Source organism: Condylura cristata, unplaced genomic scaffold, assembly GCF_000260355.1.
Source record: "Condylura cristata isolate star-nosed mole 26May11 unplaced genomic scaffold, ConCri1.0 scaffold00029, whole genome shotgun sequence".
In the NCBI taxonomy this organism is placed as follows: Eukaryota; Metazoa; Chordata; class Mammalia; order Eulipotyphla; family Talpidae; genus Condylura; species Condylura cristata.
In genome coordinates, this window is record NW_004567130.1 from 2,103,491 (window position 1) to 2,120,835 (window position 17,345).

Below are 17,345 nucleotides of genomic sequence, written 5' to 3' on the forward strand. Positions count from 1 at the left end.
CAGTGCAGCAGGGATCCCCGCGGTGGTCAGTGCAGCAGGGATCCCCGCCTCTGCCAGCGCCTGGGGTCCTGTGGCCCCGCATCACGGGAGCTGTGTACCACCCCTTTGAGAGGGTGATGCAGTGCTCCTTCCCCTCAGGGGGCTGAATGGGTCATGAAAGGGCCCATGTCATCGTTACTTAGCTGGTGGGGAGAGAACAGCCCCGCGGACTGCCCTGGGTCCCCACCCAGGTCACTGAGTGTCCTCCGTGTCTCGCTCCACCCCCCGAGCAGAGGCCCTCACAGCCTTGGTGAAGGCAGCCAACTCACCATGCGAGGTCTTTCATTCCCCAACTCCCCACCCCCCAAGAACCTATTTTTTTCTTTCTCCATCCAGAAGCAAATTTTCTTTTCATGTTGGGACGTGTGTTCCTTTCGCTGCAGTTAATATCGAGCAACACTGAGGTCTTGAGGTAAAGGGCAAGCCCTCCTATCTGGGTGTTTTCAATTCTTAATTTGCTTCCCTTGAAAGTGTATATGAGAACACGTTGGGCTTGCTGATGGAGAAAGGGTTGGTTATGCTATTTATTTTTGGCAAGGGGGAGCTCCCCCTTTGGCATCCATCTTCCTGCTGCCTGGGGGAGATGTTTGACTCAGACTAGACAGGGACTGTTGCGTAGGGAAGAGCAGAAATGCAATTTGGTAAAGAAGGGAGTATACTGGGAAGATGCAGACATGCCCCGAATGACTGGGCTGCAGGAAAGTCAAAACCAAAGGCCCTTTGAGGAAGGAATTCTAGAAAACAGGTAGTCTCAGCCGTACCCTCGCTCACCGTCTGGAGATGGAGAGGGAATCTGAATGGGCGGTGCCAGCTGTGGCCTCACGGGCCAGGTGTTGGCCTGGCTCAGGCAGTGTGCCAGGGCCGGGTATGCTCACGCAGCTGGGGTGGGGAGGGCCCCTGAGCACAGACACTGGGTGAAGTAGACCACTAGCTGAGCAGACACCCCCAAACCATCTTCTCTCACCCGCCTTCCTGTTGGGTGAGTGCCTCATGCTCCAAGCCTCTTCCCTTTCTCTGGGTGCAATGCATACACAGCAGTGTTGGGGTGGAGTCACCCCCACTCTCCTGCCTGCTCCCTTTACCACAACTCCTGTGTTTCTCTTCTTCATTGTGAACAGTGTGCATGGGTCCGTGGATTGTGGTGTCCTGTTATCCCTGGCTGGGAGGGTACTGACCAGTGGTCACCCAGCTAGGAGATGGTGCAAGTTGGGCCAATAGAGCATTTTCTTTCTAAAGATTTATTTATTGATGCATACAGAACTGGGGTACAGGCCAGAGATTCAGGGGCAGTGAGAGGATTCACCAGAGACAGAGTGGGGAGAAGAATAGGCAGATTGAAGAAATAACACTGCTGAAGGGAGCAGTGGGCATGACAGGAGAGGTCTGTTATGCCCTGGGGTCACCTCCATGGCCGGGGATTGGACTCCTGCCAAAGTGGCTGCTGATGCTTTAACCCATTGTGCCACCAGGGAGGGCCCCTGAGGAGCATTTTCACTTAATCAGGCTGCTCCTCTGTGATGCTGCCCCAGGCCCCTGGCCGCCCCATTATTGCTGAGACCTTCAATCTTCTCTCACCTGCCCTCCTGTTGGGTGAGTGCCTCATGCTCCAAGCCTCTTCCCTTTCTCTGGGTGCCTCTTCCCTTTCTCTCCTGCTTTTCTTTTCTTCTCCAAATATATATGATGTAATATATATATATATATTACATCATATATATATATTACATATATCACTGTTCATTTTAAACAGTGTTTGCTCTCCCCCTCCATATCTTGTCCCCACAGAGTTTCCTCCCGTATTCACCCGTGTACCATCACCATAGTCCCTGCATTCCACCCTTCCTCCTTCTGATCCCTCTCCCTCCCCTTACCCTGCAGGACGGCTCTGGTTTATAATTATCTGTTTGTTTTTGTTTTGTTTTGCTGAGTTTTGTATTATTATTTCCCCTGATGTCTTATTTGATTTCTTTATAGTCTTCCTATAAGTGAGACTATCCAATATTTTTCTTTTTTCATTCTGACTTATTTCATGGAGCATAATTCCTTTCTAGCTTCAGACCAAAGTTGTCGTGAATGGCATTAGCTTACCTTTTTTATTGCAGAGTAGTATTCCATTATATATGTGTATATGTATATGTATATGTATATGTATATGTATATGTATATGTATATGTATATGTATATGTATATGTATATGTATATGTATATGTATATGTATATATATACACCACATCTTCTTGAACCAATCATCTATTTTAAGGCATTTGGGTTGTTTCCAGGTTTTACTTATTGTAAATAGTGCTACAATAAACATAGGGGTACAGGTATTCTTTTGAATCTATGTAGCTGCATTTTTAGTAGCCTGTGGAACATCCACATAACTTTCCATAGTGGTTGGACCAATTTGCACTCCCACCAGCAAGTAGGAGAGCTCCTTTTTCACCACATTCGTGGCCAATATTTGTTGTTGCTAGTGTTTTTTATATATACCATTCTTACCTAGTATAATATGGTATCTTATTGTGGTTTTTATTTGCATTTCTCTGATTATAGGGGATGTTGAGCATTTTTTCATATGCCTGTTAGCCATTTCCATTTCCTCTTTGGAGAAGTGTCTTCTGCCCATTTGCTTTATTTTTTGTTGAGTCCTGTGAGTTTTTTGTATATCTTTGTAATCAGTCCTTATCAATTGTATGGCATACAAAGATTTTTGACCCCAACCAGTAGTGTGTCTCTTTGTTTTAGTTAATGTCTCTTTTGCAGAAACTTTTCAATTTGATGTAGTCCCAAGTGTTTATCTTTTCCTTTACTTTCTTTGCTTTGGGGATGAATCTTTAAAGATGTTATTAAGATGTTTTATAGTGTTTTACCTATATTTACTTCTAGATATTTTATGGTTTCAGGTCTTATGTGTAGATCTTTTATCCATTTTGATTTGATTTTTGTGCATGATAGTGGTCTAGATTCATTCTTTTGCTTATATTGGTCCAGTTTCCCCAGCAACATTTATTGAACAAATTGTCCTTGTTCCACTGCATATTTTTTGTTTCTTTGTCAAAGATTAGTTGTCCATATATGTGTGGCTTTATTTCTGGGCTTTCTATTCAGTTCCATTGTGCTGCTGTTTTTGTTCTAGTACCATGCTGTTTTAATTATATGGCTTTATATTATAGTTTGAAGTTTGGAAGTGTGATGCCTCCATTCTCCTTTGTTTTCAGTAGGGCTTTGGCTATTGGTGGTGTTTTTTGTGGTTCCATCAGTATTTTCTCTCAAATATGTGAGCTACATGGTGCCCTTCAGCAAACCCAGCCATCCTACTTAACTTACAGCCCCAGCTTCAAGTGACTCCCTGTTGGAAGTCGGGATTGTGGCTCTGAAGTCAGGGCCCTGGGGTTCCTGGCCTGGAAAACTCATGAGGGTAGCTGGGCTGTTTCTGCTGCAGTGGAGGGGCATCTCAGGCTTCCAATGGTTGCCCATGAAAGAAGGAATAATACTACAGGTTTCCACCAAAACAAATCTGATTATCTTTTGCTCAGCACTGTAATTGATTCAGGGTCTGTAAAATCGCCTTCTGTTTGAACTGTCTGCTCACATTTTGATAGTTGCAAAGGAGGGGGTGATGTGAGCTGCAATTTGTTCCTCTGGTTTTCCTCTCCTCACAGGCCCTGCACCCTGGGTGCAGGGCCCCTCCTGTTGCTGCTGAGATCACAGGAATCACACCTCGTCCTGTGATGAGCTCGGACAAATTTTCACTTCTCTGTGACCTTTGTGGGTGCTCGAACCAGGTCTGTCTTCTTGCCAGTTACACCAAACTGGCACTTGGAATTTCATGGGACTCTAAATTCTTAACAATTTGAATTCGCAACCCTTCCTTTACCAGAACCTGTTCTGGAGTCCTCTCTCTTTGGGGGAGAGTTCTGGAACTGGATTCTAAGTTTTCAGTATGATTAGGCAGGTCGGGCTGCATCCATGGACCCCCTTGGCTGCCTCCCACCCCAGCCTTACTGCTCCATTTTTTCCCTAATAGCTTTGATAGAAAAAAAAAAATGTCTTCATCAGCTTAAGTCTTGGCTAGAATAGTAGAAATGCCTGGAACGAAGAAAATACGTGTGTGTGTTGAATCATAAAATCACCCCTGAGGTAACTTCATTTATGGCTGTTTTCCTCTAAGTCCTGTGATTCTCCAGTTAAAACAATAGGGATTTGGGCGGAGAAGCCACAACTGGAATGGCTTCTCATGGACAAGGGTGTGAAGCCAAGTGCGCTTGGTTTTGCCGTAGTGTGTTATCATGTCGCCTGCTGTGATTGGGTGCTCTATCACTAGCCTTTTATTATATTGAGTTAGAGGGTATTGATTATGAGATTATGTGGTGTTGAAACACTGTTTGCTTGCCTGTGTGATGTTGGGTAATCTGGCCGATTTGATCAAGAACTTATTTTTGAGGCTTTGTTAGGGCAGGAGTTTAGTCTTCAGGTCAGTCTGCTGGGGCTGGGAGCTCAGTGCCCATCTGTCCTGTGTTTGCAGGTTTGAGAATTGATATCGGAGCCCTAGAGGGCAGTGACAATTACTCTTAAACCTCCAGATAACCCCGACACGATTGTGCTGTGAAGAGGTAGTTCTAATATGAAGCTTCTGGCCATTGGCAGGCACCTCTGCGGACATGCCTACTGTTCCCTTCCTATTTCCTGGCCAGGAGACAAGTAGGCATAATTACTGATGGCACCCCAGTGTTCTGGGCTGAGTTACTACCTTGCAGGGAATGTCTTGATGGTGTTTGTCTGTGTTATTCACCTGGCTGATTGTGAGGACTGAGTGGGGTGCAACAATCTTAAGCTCCCCAAAGAAGGTATGTAACCCCAAGGTACACTGTCCTGTTTCCCCTGCTAGATAATGTTTTAAAATTGGCTGAAGCCATAAAGAACCTGAATTCTGCTACTTGGGGCTGCTGACACTTTAGTCTGCTTGGGAACAGAAAGCCCCAGGATCCTCCACTTGTCAGAGGTCTGTCTCTGCCCTTTACTTTGACATGCTGTTCAGCATACCTTTCCCATCCCCACAGCCTTGGGGATGTGGCTTTTCCATGACAGGTGCATACTTCTTCCCAGGAAATACAAGGACATCTTTTTTCCTGAACTCTACATGTGTAAAGTCTTTGAACTTGAGAGGTGGACAGCAGGAACTGCAGGCCCATGGGGCTAACCCACAAAGACTGGCCACTAGGGGATTTGCCTGGTAGTCGCATTTCTAGATTCTTTGGTTCTGCCCATTGTATTTTCAGGATCATTCCTGTTAGCTGCTGCAACAAATAGCTCTGTCTCTCAGTGGCTTACCCCAGTCCACCAAGCCCCGGTGGAGTTTCTGAACTACATGCAGCTTCAAGTAGTAGTGGTCAGAGACCCTGGGTTCATCTGGCTCTGCTGATGTCACCTGGAAACTCTGTTGCCATGCCATCCTGGAAGTTCCCATGGAAACGGTGGAGGATCTCAAAGGGTGTTTTCAAAGGCCAGCCCTAGACATGACCTCAACCCACATTTCATGGATCAGTATGTGGAGACACAGCTCAAAGGAGGGCTGCAAAACAGTCTTCCTATCTGCCCCTGAGGAGGAAGGCGAGCATGTGTTTTGCTTCCACATACCTGCCACACACCATTGGCCATTCTCTTCCCTTGGGCTATGTCTTCATCGCCTGCCATGTGCTCACTTAAATTGTGTTGTTTATCTTTTATTTTTTAAAGAGCCACACTTACCTTCTCCTGTGCACTTCTCTTGACCTTGAACTCACACCTTCCCCATCCATCCATTGACTATATGATGTGCACATGTGTCCTGTACTGCTGTGGGAGTGTTCTCTGTGTGTCAATCTTTCTCCTTCATAGCAAGTTGTTGAGGGTAGCCCAGAGCTGTGTTCTGGAAGAAGTCTTCCACCTATTTGGGAAGGGCTGCTTAGTGGCTAAGAATGAGTGTAGTTTCTGCTTGAGCTCATAATTTATGCAAAAATGCTTAGCACAGTTGAAATGGCCAGCGACTTCTCAGAACTCGAGCACCAGTGGTATTCCATAGGAAACCCAGGCTCAGGAGATTGGTGTCGCTACTCTGACCAGGAACGAGTTGTCAGGATTAAGGATCTGTTGTTGCCCAAGATGGTCACCCTGAAGTGAAGCCTGAGGGGGCAGCCTGGGGCCCCTTGAGTCCCTGGAGACGGGTGACATGGCCAGTGTCTCAGTTGCCCGCGTGGGGCCGTGTGCACCCCAGGCCGTCTGCCAGGAGTTGCGAGTTGCTTTAGTGGCTGAATCTGGGACACTTAGTCACATCAAGAAACTGGACTGAAGACACCAGAAGGGGAAGAGCAGAGCTGTCGCTGCTTGTGGATGCTCATCGAGTCCACTGAGACCACCCAGCATTACAAATAAGAGTGAACTGAAGAAACGGAGGCCTGTGACGCGTGCGCGGACTCGTGAGTGCCAGCGTGGCCTGTCCTTTGGTGGCGGCTTGTGGACTTGGCTTGGTCTTTTAAGATCAAACCCTTGAAAAAATGTAAAACTGCACTGCAGTAGGCTAAGGAGAACTCTCTGGACTTTGGAAACGCGGGACGGTTGAGAAACATCTGATGTGCTGCTGCATCTGCACCCCAGGGGGGCCCACCACCCAGGAGCCCCTGGAGGTGCCGTCGGTGCTGTGGCTGCTTCCCTTGCTGGAACCGCGATGGACGCTGGCCCCTTGGCTCGAGGTTGTGAGGCTGAACCAAAGCTGGAGAAGTGTCTCCCTGGATTTCAAGATTTGCCTACAGAATGGGGGGTGGGGCGGTACATAACTTGGGCATCTCAGGGGATCTCGATGCTGGCATTTCTGGAAATATTAGGCCATCCATGGAGGACAGCACCCGGCCATGAGAAAGGAGGTTTGCTGGCACGAGATGCTGATTTATGGCTCTATTTGGCTGTCCCCATAAATCAGTTGAAATATGGTCGAATGGCAGTGCAGGGCTCCCCAAATTACCAGCAAGTGAAATAATGCCGTGTGAGCCATAAACCACAGCATCTCCCTCCATGATGCACTGTAATGCTGTCAGATTGTATCACTTTTTTTTATAGTTGCAAACAGAAAAAGCTTAAATCAGCTTAACCAGGTACCCAGAGAAGGCCTTGGGTCAAACATAGGGCAGTTGGGCTGAAGCGGACTCGGGCGGGCGGCAGATGGAGGCCGCCTCCAGCGGGGTCTTCTGTGGCTCCCGCCTCCCCACCTCGCATTTCCTCTCCTCTTCTTTCTTTCACAGGCTGGTGCTTCTCCCCTGTGGGGAGCTTGCTCCTCTCAGCTCAGGACCCCTCTCTAAAGAAGTCGGGTTTTCCGTGTCCCACCCCTGTGTCTTTCTGTGTTTTGCAAAAACCCTTTTCTGCGGTGTGAGCACTGTTCCTGTGGTTGGAACAGTGTGATTGACCAGGCTTAGTTCCTCGGATAAGAACCTGTTGGGTAAAGAGCGTGTCCCGTAACCAGCCAGTCCCAGCCACGCCTCCCCGAGTGGGCTGGGCCTGCCCCTGTCTGGAGCTGCGATCTCATGCCCCTAGTGCAGTTACCCAGTTAAGCAAACTCACTGGTCCTCGTAGCCCCTCACTGCATTCACTCTGCCAGGACCAGTCACCTTATTCCCAAGCTCCCCATTTACAGCTGGGGAGTCCTTAAATCTGCTCTCCTTCAAGGAAAGTGATGCCTTGCTCAGGGCCCTCCTGTAACGGCCCTCTGGGAAGCCCTCCCCGGAGACAAACCCCGGGAGTCTCTGTGGGAGTCTTTCCCGCTGGGGTCTCCCCTGAGCCGTGGCCAGTTACCTCTGACAGAAGCTCTCTGCCTCAGCACTCCAGGCTCTTCTCCTGGTATGTGTTGAGTGTGGGGCGGCTGCTGAGCGATGCGTGAGTCCTGGTGAGGGGTACTTCCCTGCCTACATGCTTGCACTGTTCCGGTGCCCCAACTCCAGCTTGTGCTCTGAGAGCTCTGGAAAGTGCGGGGCCATGTAAGGAAGGGGCAGGTGGCCGGGCTGAGCCATGTGTACCTGCTGTGCCCGGCCCCACCCCAGGGGCACTGTGGCCCTTCTGTCGGGGGACCACCTGGCTTTCCCCTGGCAGCCCTATCTGATCATCCCCTTCCACCCTCTCCTTCTGAGCTGGTGTGTTTCCCACCAGGAAGCAAAGGCAGCCTTAGCAGATACCCCATCTTCGTCAACTTACGGGGTGTCAGCAAACCAGTGAGGAACTTGACATTTTTTGGGAAAACAACCATTTCAAGATGAAGTTTATGTTGTTGCTTCAAGTAAGAGTCGCTACTCGGGATTCCCACGTCTCCCCAGGAAGCCACTGGACGAGTGGGGCTGGGCGCCCGGTCCCATCTTCCGACTCCTCACGACCCCAGGTTCTGCTTGCATGTTGACCTCTGCTGGCCTCCGGGTGTTGGTTCTGGTGAAAACCCCAGCTCCACCGGTGAGCCGAGCATGGGACTTGAGGCTCTGCTGGCAGAGGCAGGGTGGTGCCGGGCTGCGTCGCAGAAGGAGGGTTATTGCACGTGAGGGAGACGTGCTTCCACCGTGCCACGGAGTCTGTGGACCCGCACGCTGGGGCCTCTGCCGCTGCTGAGAGGGCGCTGGGCGCCAGCTGGGGGTGGGCGGTGTGTTCCTAGCGTGGAAGGCTCAGCCAGGGGTGATTCCTCTTGTGGGCGGGGCAGTGGGTGTCTACACTCGGTGAGCAGGGCCGAGTCGGTAGCCTAAGCCCGTTCTTGGCCAGGCCTCCTCAGGCGGTAGCTAAGGGACTGTGCTCCCTGACCCAGGCAGAACACCTGTCCCCACGCCAGGGTGACGGGAGCTGGGGGACTGCCCCGGAGCCGTGAGCAGGGGCACGTGCCCCTCGCGCTCACACCCGCGGCCAGAATGGGTCTTGTGAGCCTGAGCTGGGGTGTTTATTTATTTATTTTTAATAATATAATCATTTATTTTTACATCATTTTGTGCCTTTTCCCATCTCAGTTGTAATCCCCATGGGCTTCCCATCACCAAATCACCCGTGTGCACTGTCCCCTACCCCCATTTTTAATCCCATTCCCCACTCTACCCCCACAAAGTGTCTCTGATATGTAGTTGTTCATTATTATTACTTTCTCACCTGGTCCATTATACTCCCGCTATGAGTGAAACCATCCGGTATTTCCCCTTTTCTCTATGGTTTATTTCACTCAGCATGATCTTTTCCATGAGCTGGGGTATTTTAAACTTGCGGGGTGCAGGGAAAACAGCTGTCCTGGCAGGAATGCCAGAGAACTCCCAGAACAATGCAGGAGGGTGAGTTGCCGAGATACCGGCAGGCAAAGGCCGGGGTTTATCCTGTGGGTGCTCTCTGTGCGGGTGGCCTGTCAGGGCAGTAAACCTGTCCATAGTGCAACTTAGTGTCCATTCTGTCCAGGTGCCTCGGTGGCTTCTTTCTTGTGCTGACCACTCGCACGAACAGTCCCTCTTGGCTGGAGGCATCCACATTATGAATGGGCTGTTAGCAGGTCTTGGGCCATACATGGCTTCCTGCAGAGGAATGACCGCGACTGACTGGGTGACCACAGAGTAGGTGGCGTGTTAGCCCCCAGGGTGGAGCCTCAGGAGCCTGATTCAGGGGGTGGAAAAGATGGCATCAGGGTCTAACACTGCAGCAGGATGCTTCAGACAGGCCCTTGGGAGACTCAGGTCCCCGGCCTTGCTGGCGGTGCGTCCAGCTCTGGAACCCCGAGGCTTTTCTTACTGAGGAACGCCAGTGTGTCTGTGGGGGTTCTAACAGTCATCCTGGGTGTGAAGTCCCATGAAGCTGGTGTCTGGCCGGTCCGGAAGTCACAGTGATCTCCTGTGGCTTGTTCCTGGGAAAGGCCACTGGGCTCATGCACATGCCGGGGAGTGGGGCCCATGGACACCCCCAGGTTGTGGGGGTGGGGCCTGTGGACATGCTGGGGAGTGCTGCATCAAGCCTGAGCAATGCCGTGTGAGCCGGGAGCCGGAAGTGGGATGGAGAGACCCTGCAGCTTGGCCCCTATGGTGCAGCAAATGATGTTGGGGTGACCTGAGGCCCTGGGCATAGAGGTCACCTTTACAAGAGCCACCAGCATTCTTGTAAATTTCAGGTTCACCTGCTACTTTCTCTGTGGCCCTAGTTGTAGTGGCCCTAACACTTCTGGCAGACGGAGAGAGATTTTTTTTGCTCACGGAAGGGGCCCCCAGCCCGCCGGAGCAGGCAGATGGTCTCGGGACGGACTGCGTGTCCACTTTATCTCATTTTGCACTGTCAGAGCTGTGCTCTGTGGGGGGCAGATGGTGGTCAGCCAGAGAACGGTGAGTGTGAGCGCTGGGCACGGCACGCCAACATCTCTCCTGAAAGGCCTGATGTTCTCCCGCGGGTTACCGAGGTGGCTGTGAGGTAGTGGTCAGAGAGAGGCTATGCAGTAGCCTCTGTCTCCTCTGCTGCTATAAATAAAGGGAAAACAACAGTCTTCAGCCTCTGGAGGTTGGAACTCCAAGGCCGTGGGGCGGGTGGGGCAGGTGAGGCCGCGAGGGTGTCTTGACCCCTCCCAGGCCCATGGCACTGGCCATCTCTGGTGTTCCTTGATGGACAGAGGCACCACCCTGCTCTGCCATCACCACTGCTGGTCCTCTCCCCGTGTGCCATGGCTGTGTTCAGGGTCCCTCTTTTTGAAAAGATCCTGCTCACCGTGGGGGCCCTGCTCCTGCCTTCACAAAATCCTCCATCACGTCCTCTAATGGGGTCTTGCTCACAGCTGCCCACCTTGGCAAACTCTGGGGTGACCTAATACCACTGGTAATGACAAGCTTATTTAAGTTCCCAACAAAATTATTTGGAAGAGATTTGAGCTGACCTTTTCATGGCAGATTTTTTTGAGGGACTCCCGCGTCAGCCTCACACATCTCCAGCAGCTAAGAGCGTGAGCGGAGTCTTTAGAGAAACTGGCCTGTGGGCCCTGACCTCGGGGGCCCCCTCTGCAGTGGGGCTCCTCTTTGCCGGACGTCAGGCTGGAGCTCCATCTCGCCCTCACCCACCCCGTGCCAGCATGCCGGGATGTCCCTAGGGGGCTGGGGTACCGGAACCAGCTCAAGGTGCCAGAGGTCAGCAGGCAAACGGCTGTCACACGGCCACCGAGCTGCTCATTAGTGCTGGCTGGTGCGGCCACGCAGACAGCTGTCACTGTCAGCTGCTGTTCCAGGCCAATTAGTGGTCTTCTCCCTCGGAGGGTCTGACCTGGCGCTGACACTGGCGGCATCATTATCTGGAATCATGCTCATGCCACACTCACGGGGACCTTCTGGGAGGTGAGGCTGGCAGGGGGCGGGGCGAGTGGGCAAGCTCAGAGCTGGTGCTGAAGCCCGTGCCAGTCCACACCGCCTTCCCGTGCCTGTCCTGGGCCATCTTAGCTTTGGATCCTGTCACTAGTTATCCTGAAGCAGGAAATTTCGCAAGTCTGCTTAGATTTTGCTGATTTCCCAAGCCTGCTGATCAGAGGAGTCTGTGGCTTTGATTTTGCAGCTTGCTGGAACGGAGAAGCTGCTGGGTGCACTGTGCTCCCTGTTCACAGGGGTAGCCGTGGCTACCCTGACCCCTTTCTCGAACAATAAAGCACGCTTATGCTATGATAAATGAAATGACGAGGTTCTCATACAAACTGTATAAAACCTTACCACTCTTGTGATGCGGGGCTCAGCCTTTTGGGACCAATCCCACTGAGCCCGCCGGTGTAACAATTAAATCTCTCTCACTCCACCTCTCTGAGTGCCGCCTGATTTCTCTGGGAAATTGCCACAACAATCTTTGTAGCACCAACTTCTCCCCAACTCCTAAGCTTTTACCACTGATTCCTGTTGCTTCCTGTGCTCTGGTTTTGACATGCTCCTCTGAGTAGATGAGTTTCCTCAATCAAACATGGCGGACGGGCACAGACCCAGCCATGGGGAGCATTTTGGGGAGCTGGGTAGATGTGGCCCCAAGGACGTCTACAAGTCCGGGTGCGCCTTCCTAGCTGTGGTGAATGTCAGGCCTAACTACTTTGGAGTAATTGGCTTGGAAGAAAGACTTTGAGGCTGTTGTAATGAATGCAGTGGGCTGAGTGGGGGTTGTGATGGGATTGCGGGGCTCACATTAATTGGTGGCTGGAGAATTTGGGTCTCCTGGACGAGGGGCCCTCACGGAGGTGCTTCCTGCTCTCTGGTGTCACGTGCTGTGAACCTGTGGGATTTCAGCACAGCTGACATTTACTGAAGAGGCACCAGGCTGTGGATGGTTACAAGAATTCAGATCTGATCTTTGGCCCAAATGGCATTCCGAGCGTCAGTTTGTGTGTGGGCTTCCCTTAACTTCACTCAGCTGCAAGGTTAATGAAGTTAGCAATGCACTTGGGTTTGTTTTGGATGCCCTGGAGTGTTTGCTCTAATGGTGCCAGAATAATTGCTGGGGATTTGGAGGTGCTCCGAGCTGTGAGTAGATGTTTTACCTGCTTGGGGAAAGCTGGGGGTTATTATTGCTGTGGACAGCCCTTGTCTGGAGTCCTCCGTAGTGGTGGCAGCCCTCACAGATCAGTGCTGGAGCTAGGGCCCGAATTGAGGGGTCTGCCGGCCCCCTACTTCCCCCCTCCCCCACTGGCTGATACCAGCGATGGCTGGATATGTTGCTGTCTTGAGCATGCCTGTGAAATATTCTTGTCACAGGTAAAAAGAAAGCATGAGTGTGGCTGGGGCCCAAGCCCAGTGGTGGCGGGCATCGCTGTCAAGCTGATATTCTCACCGTTGTCAGCTCTGAACCCCAGAGAAAATGCAAACGGCAGCCCCAGACCAGGCAGTGGGGCCTGAGGAGGTGGGCTCACAGGCGTACCGGGCTGGGACACCCAGCCCTGCTGCTATGGGGGATGAGGACCCCCTCCCTGAGAGGCTGGGGAGTGACAGATGACCACCATGGCCTGGCAGCCTCAGCCACAAGCACCAAGAGCCCAGAAGGCAGCAGAGATGCATGAGCTCTGAGGTCTCTGCCGGCTGGCTGTTGATGGAGTGACTGGTTGAATCTCTCATGCCTTGGTGATGTCTGTGGATGCCCACTGTGGACCAGGTTCCTCTTCAGGAGTGGACACTGTCAGGGGCCATGACGAAACCCCTGCCCCACTGAGTTCACAACCCAGTAGACAGAATGGCCTGGAGCAGAGACAGAGAAGCTACCATACATTAGGGGGTCAGGCACCACTGAGAAACCGCAGGGAGGGTGGTGGGGAAGGCCAGGGAGAAGGGCCTCTCTGGAGGTCACCAGAGGACACCACGTAGTGTAGTGTAGACTGGGGAGAATGCGCACGAAGCTGTGAGCCAGTGCAAAGGCCCTGAGGCCAGGGCCCTGAGGCCAGAGCTGCCTGCGGGCCTGCTGAGAGACTCTGCTCTGGGTGACAGAGGCTCTCGCTGCCGCTCTGGGCATAAGAGCCCCCACTGCAGGCCCCAGCCAGTTCTGGGAACTGGTTCTGGGACCGTTCTGGCCTCTCTTCCCAGCCAGAGGAGGAGGAGCAGAGTTCAGCCTTCCCCTGGGTCAGAGGTGGAATGTTCTAGAGGCAGAGCAGAGCCCATGCAAGGCACCTCCATGATGCCAAGCAGCAGAGGTGGAGGGGAGTGGGGGGAGTCTGTGGGCCACATGGAAAGACTGACCTTCTCTGGTATTTTGTGAACCCTAGGGAGGTCTTATTTGTTCAAACATTGATAGTATATTATATGTCAAAGTGTAGATTCCCACCTATGTGCAGGTGAAGCTTAGGGGTCACCGGGACCCTGGGGACAGGTCACCGAACCCCACTGCCGCCCGCCATGCACATGGACAGTGCCGCTCCATTTCTTGTATCAGCGTGGACTGTCCCCCTCGTGAGGTGATGACGCGGCCACGGTGCGTGGCTATTTCTCCAGCCAGAGCCCCCAGGTTGGCAATGGATGGAAGAAGCAGGGGTAGACAGAAGTTTGTCTGGGCCAGGTGGAGGCGGCTCTGGGCCATGGTTTCCTGGAAGTGTTAGGGGATGTTGTCAGAAAGATGGAGGCTGAGGGGAAAAAATTAATTGTGTCGATTGTCTCAGCTGTCTCTGAGCTTGTCACGGTGATGCTGATAAAATCAAATAAGCTCGGAGTGAGGGTGAGCTGTTGGTGTGAGGAATAGTTCTGGGTGCGGCGGCCCAGAGCGAGGTGCCCGCAGGGTTCGCTCATTATCAAGATTCATTGTTTCCAGCTGGGGGAAATGTTGGTAAGCAGAAATAGGGTTGCCCATACCAGCCCGCAGGTGCTTGAAAATATTTAAAAACGGAAGGAGAAGAGTGAAGCTGTTTCCTGCGGCTGGGAAGTGAGGCCGTGGGTGGGCTGGTTAGGCGCTGGTTTGAGTCAGATGGGACATATTGCCAGCAGAGAAAGGTACTTGAGCTTTAAACAAAAGGAGAGGGAAGCAAACCAGACATTGCTGAGCACAGAAGCTTCCTAGAGTTAAGTAAAATACCGCTGGGTTAGAGCAAGTACAGACCTAGGATACACTGCTGTCCTGCTCCCAAGGCCTTTCTGGACCCTGGCTTCTGCCTCCAGGGGTGATTTATCGTTTGTTTTAACATTAAAAGGGGCTGTTTTTAATTTATTAACTTTTTTTTTTTTTAAAGATTTATTTATTTGTGCATACAGAACTGGGGTACAGGCCAGAGGCTCAGGGGCGGCGAGAGGTTTCACCATAGACAGAGTGGGGAGCAGAACAGGCAGATCGATGAAGTACACTGCTGAGGGGAGCAGCGGGCGGGTCAGGAGAGGTCTGCCACGCCATGTGGTCACCTCTGGGGCAGGCGGGAATCGAACTCATGCGGAAGTGGCTTCAGATTCTCAGTGCTGTGCTTTAACCCGCTGCGCCACCAGGGAGGGCCAAATAATTTATTAACTTTTTAATAAAAAAATTATTTAGCTGTTTACAAAGAAATTAAATCATTCTGTTTTAGTTTTAGGATAATGTTTATCGTGACAAAGATGTCTATTTTATTTGCCTGGCCAGTAAGACAGGACTTTGTTTATCTATTGAGGAATTCTCATGCTTGACACGTAATGTCCTTAACAGAAGTCACTTAAGAAGTGAATCTGCCATGTACTGTAGGGACTGAGGTTGTGATTGATTTTGGCTTTCGGAGAACTTACGTTTGTCTGATCCAGCAGGTACACCCCCTGATATCTTCCCCAAAGAGTGAAAACTCATGTCCACGCAGGCAGCTGCACTTGCGTGTTTGGGCAGCTTTATTCCCAATTGCCAAAACTCAGAATCAATCAAGACCTCCTTCTGTAGGTGAATAGATAAACTGTGGGCCAGTCAGATTGTGGAATATTAGTCAGCACTGAAAAGGAATGGGAAACCAAGCCATGAAAGACAGAGGGACCTTCAGTGCTTGTTACTAAGTGACAGAAGCCAACCTGAAAATACCTACATACTGTGTGATGATCCCACTTCTGTGAGATACGGAAAAGGTATAACTGTGGAGACGCTAAAAGATCAGCAGAGGCTGGGCGAGGGGAAGAAGGATGGGTAGGTAGAGCACAGAGGGCTTTCAGGGCAGTGTGACTATTCTGCCCGATTCTAGGATGGTGCATCGTTATCCCTGTCAGCGGCACATGACACACACAGCACCAGGAGTGAGTCCTTGTGATGCAGGCTGTGGGCCCTGGGTGGGGAGGATGGGTCCAAGCGGCTTCAGAGGTTTCACAACCCCTCTGCTGGGGATGGTGATGGGGGTAGTATGGAAATCTCTGTATCTTTGCCTCCATTTTTCTTTGAACCTAAAGCTGCTCTGAAAAATAATCTTAAGGAAAAAATAATCACATTCTAGTAGTGGAGACAGATGCGTCCTCTCGAAGAGAAGTGCAGTAACCCACCAGGAGGAACAGCAGCAGCTTGAAACTGGGTGACAGTTAACTTGTGGTTCCCAGAAGGCAAAGGACAACCCCAGAATGTTATAGGACATCCTGTTGGGCCTTTTGAGTGTGTCCAGTGCTTAGCACAGTCCCTGAGCTGCAGCGTCCAGGCCTCATCCCGCTGCAGCTGGGCCAGCGCCACCCAGGCACACCTGTCCCTGGGGTGCCAGGGACCAGTCTCACACCTTTATGGTGAGTAACCAGCAGCAAATCCTGCTCTAGGAACTCATTTGGCATCACCATGCTCAGTTATGCCCTTGCTTTTGGGTTGGTTTTTCAAATACTGTCTAGAGTTTACTGTTATAAGTAACCAGCCCTGAAACCAGAGATGGCCCCTCTGTCCAGTTTGTAGAAAAACTTGGCATGGGGAATGCTTAGCACCTCCACCACATATCTCAGAGCCATCCAGAAGTCCTTATGGGGGAAACCCACGTTAAGTGGTGCAGCGTGCCAGGAGAGACTTCAGACTTTTGGACTCTCCTGCCATTCCCTCGCCCCCTGGAAGGTAGCAGTTACTGTCTTTGCGAGCCCTGTGCTGAGACCTGGCTGAGGGAGCAGGGGCGCCAGCTGCCGCCTGGCCCCCACTCCTGCCCGCCCCACCCTTCCTGCTCTAAGGTCATGTGTGAAGTCACACTGTGCACCCAACACACACACTCACACTCATGCACACACATCCCTTCTCACCCCAGGGAGCGTTGTCTAATGGATCTCTTATGGCCGAAATACCAACCCCCACTCCTTGAGGCTGATAATTATTAAACCGAGAGACTCAAAGCACTTTTCCAAATTTGAAAGACTTAATCAAGAAGAGATCAGGAGCAGGTCAAATGAATAGCTATCCACCCATGTCCTCAGAAATGGATTTATTAGCAAGTAGGCCAGTCACATAAAAGTAAAAGTAAATAAAAGTAAAAGTAAAAGTATTAGCAAGTAGGCCAGTCACCTAGTTCATTTTCTAGTGGGAAGAAAATGAAATAAAGCAAAAACTTGGTGTCCAAGTGATGCCTTTTACACTGCACTTGGACATTGGAAAATGGAGGAGCACACAGTCAGTGACCCTCAGCTCCCTCCCGGCACCCACCCAGAGCCTGCACCTCTCTGTTCTGGAGACCAGACTGGACTGGACAATAAGAGTGAGGCCCTTTCCTTTCCCTGGATGTCCATTTTCCTGCTATCAGCTTTTTGAGCTTCCCCCAATGCAAATAGTAGGGCTGTACTAGGAGTGGCTCCCCTGCTCTGGTTACAAAGCAGGGCGCCCTGAGACCCTGACACCTACAGAGGAGGGCGCCCTGAGACCCCAACACCTCCAGAGCAGGGCGCCCTGAGACCCTGACACCTACA

The 17,345-nt window shown here is 51.4% G+C and overlaps 1 protein-coding gene across 1 annotated transcript in view; it reads left to right on the top strand.

The window, feature by feature from the left end:
- TMEM132B (transmembrane protein 132B) overlaps positions 1-17,345 on the top strand; it is an 88,313-nt gene that overhangs the window by 31,904 nt on the left and 39,064 nt on the right. The window lies entirely within an intron of this gene.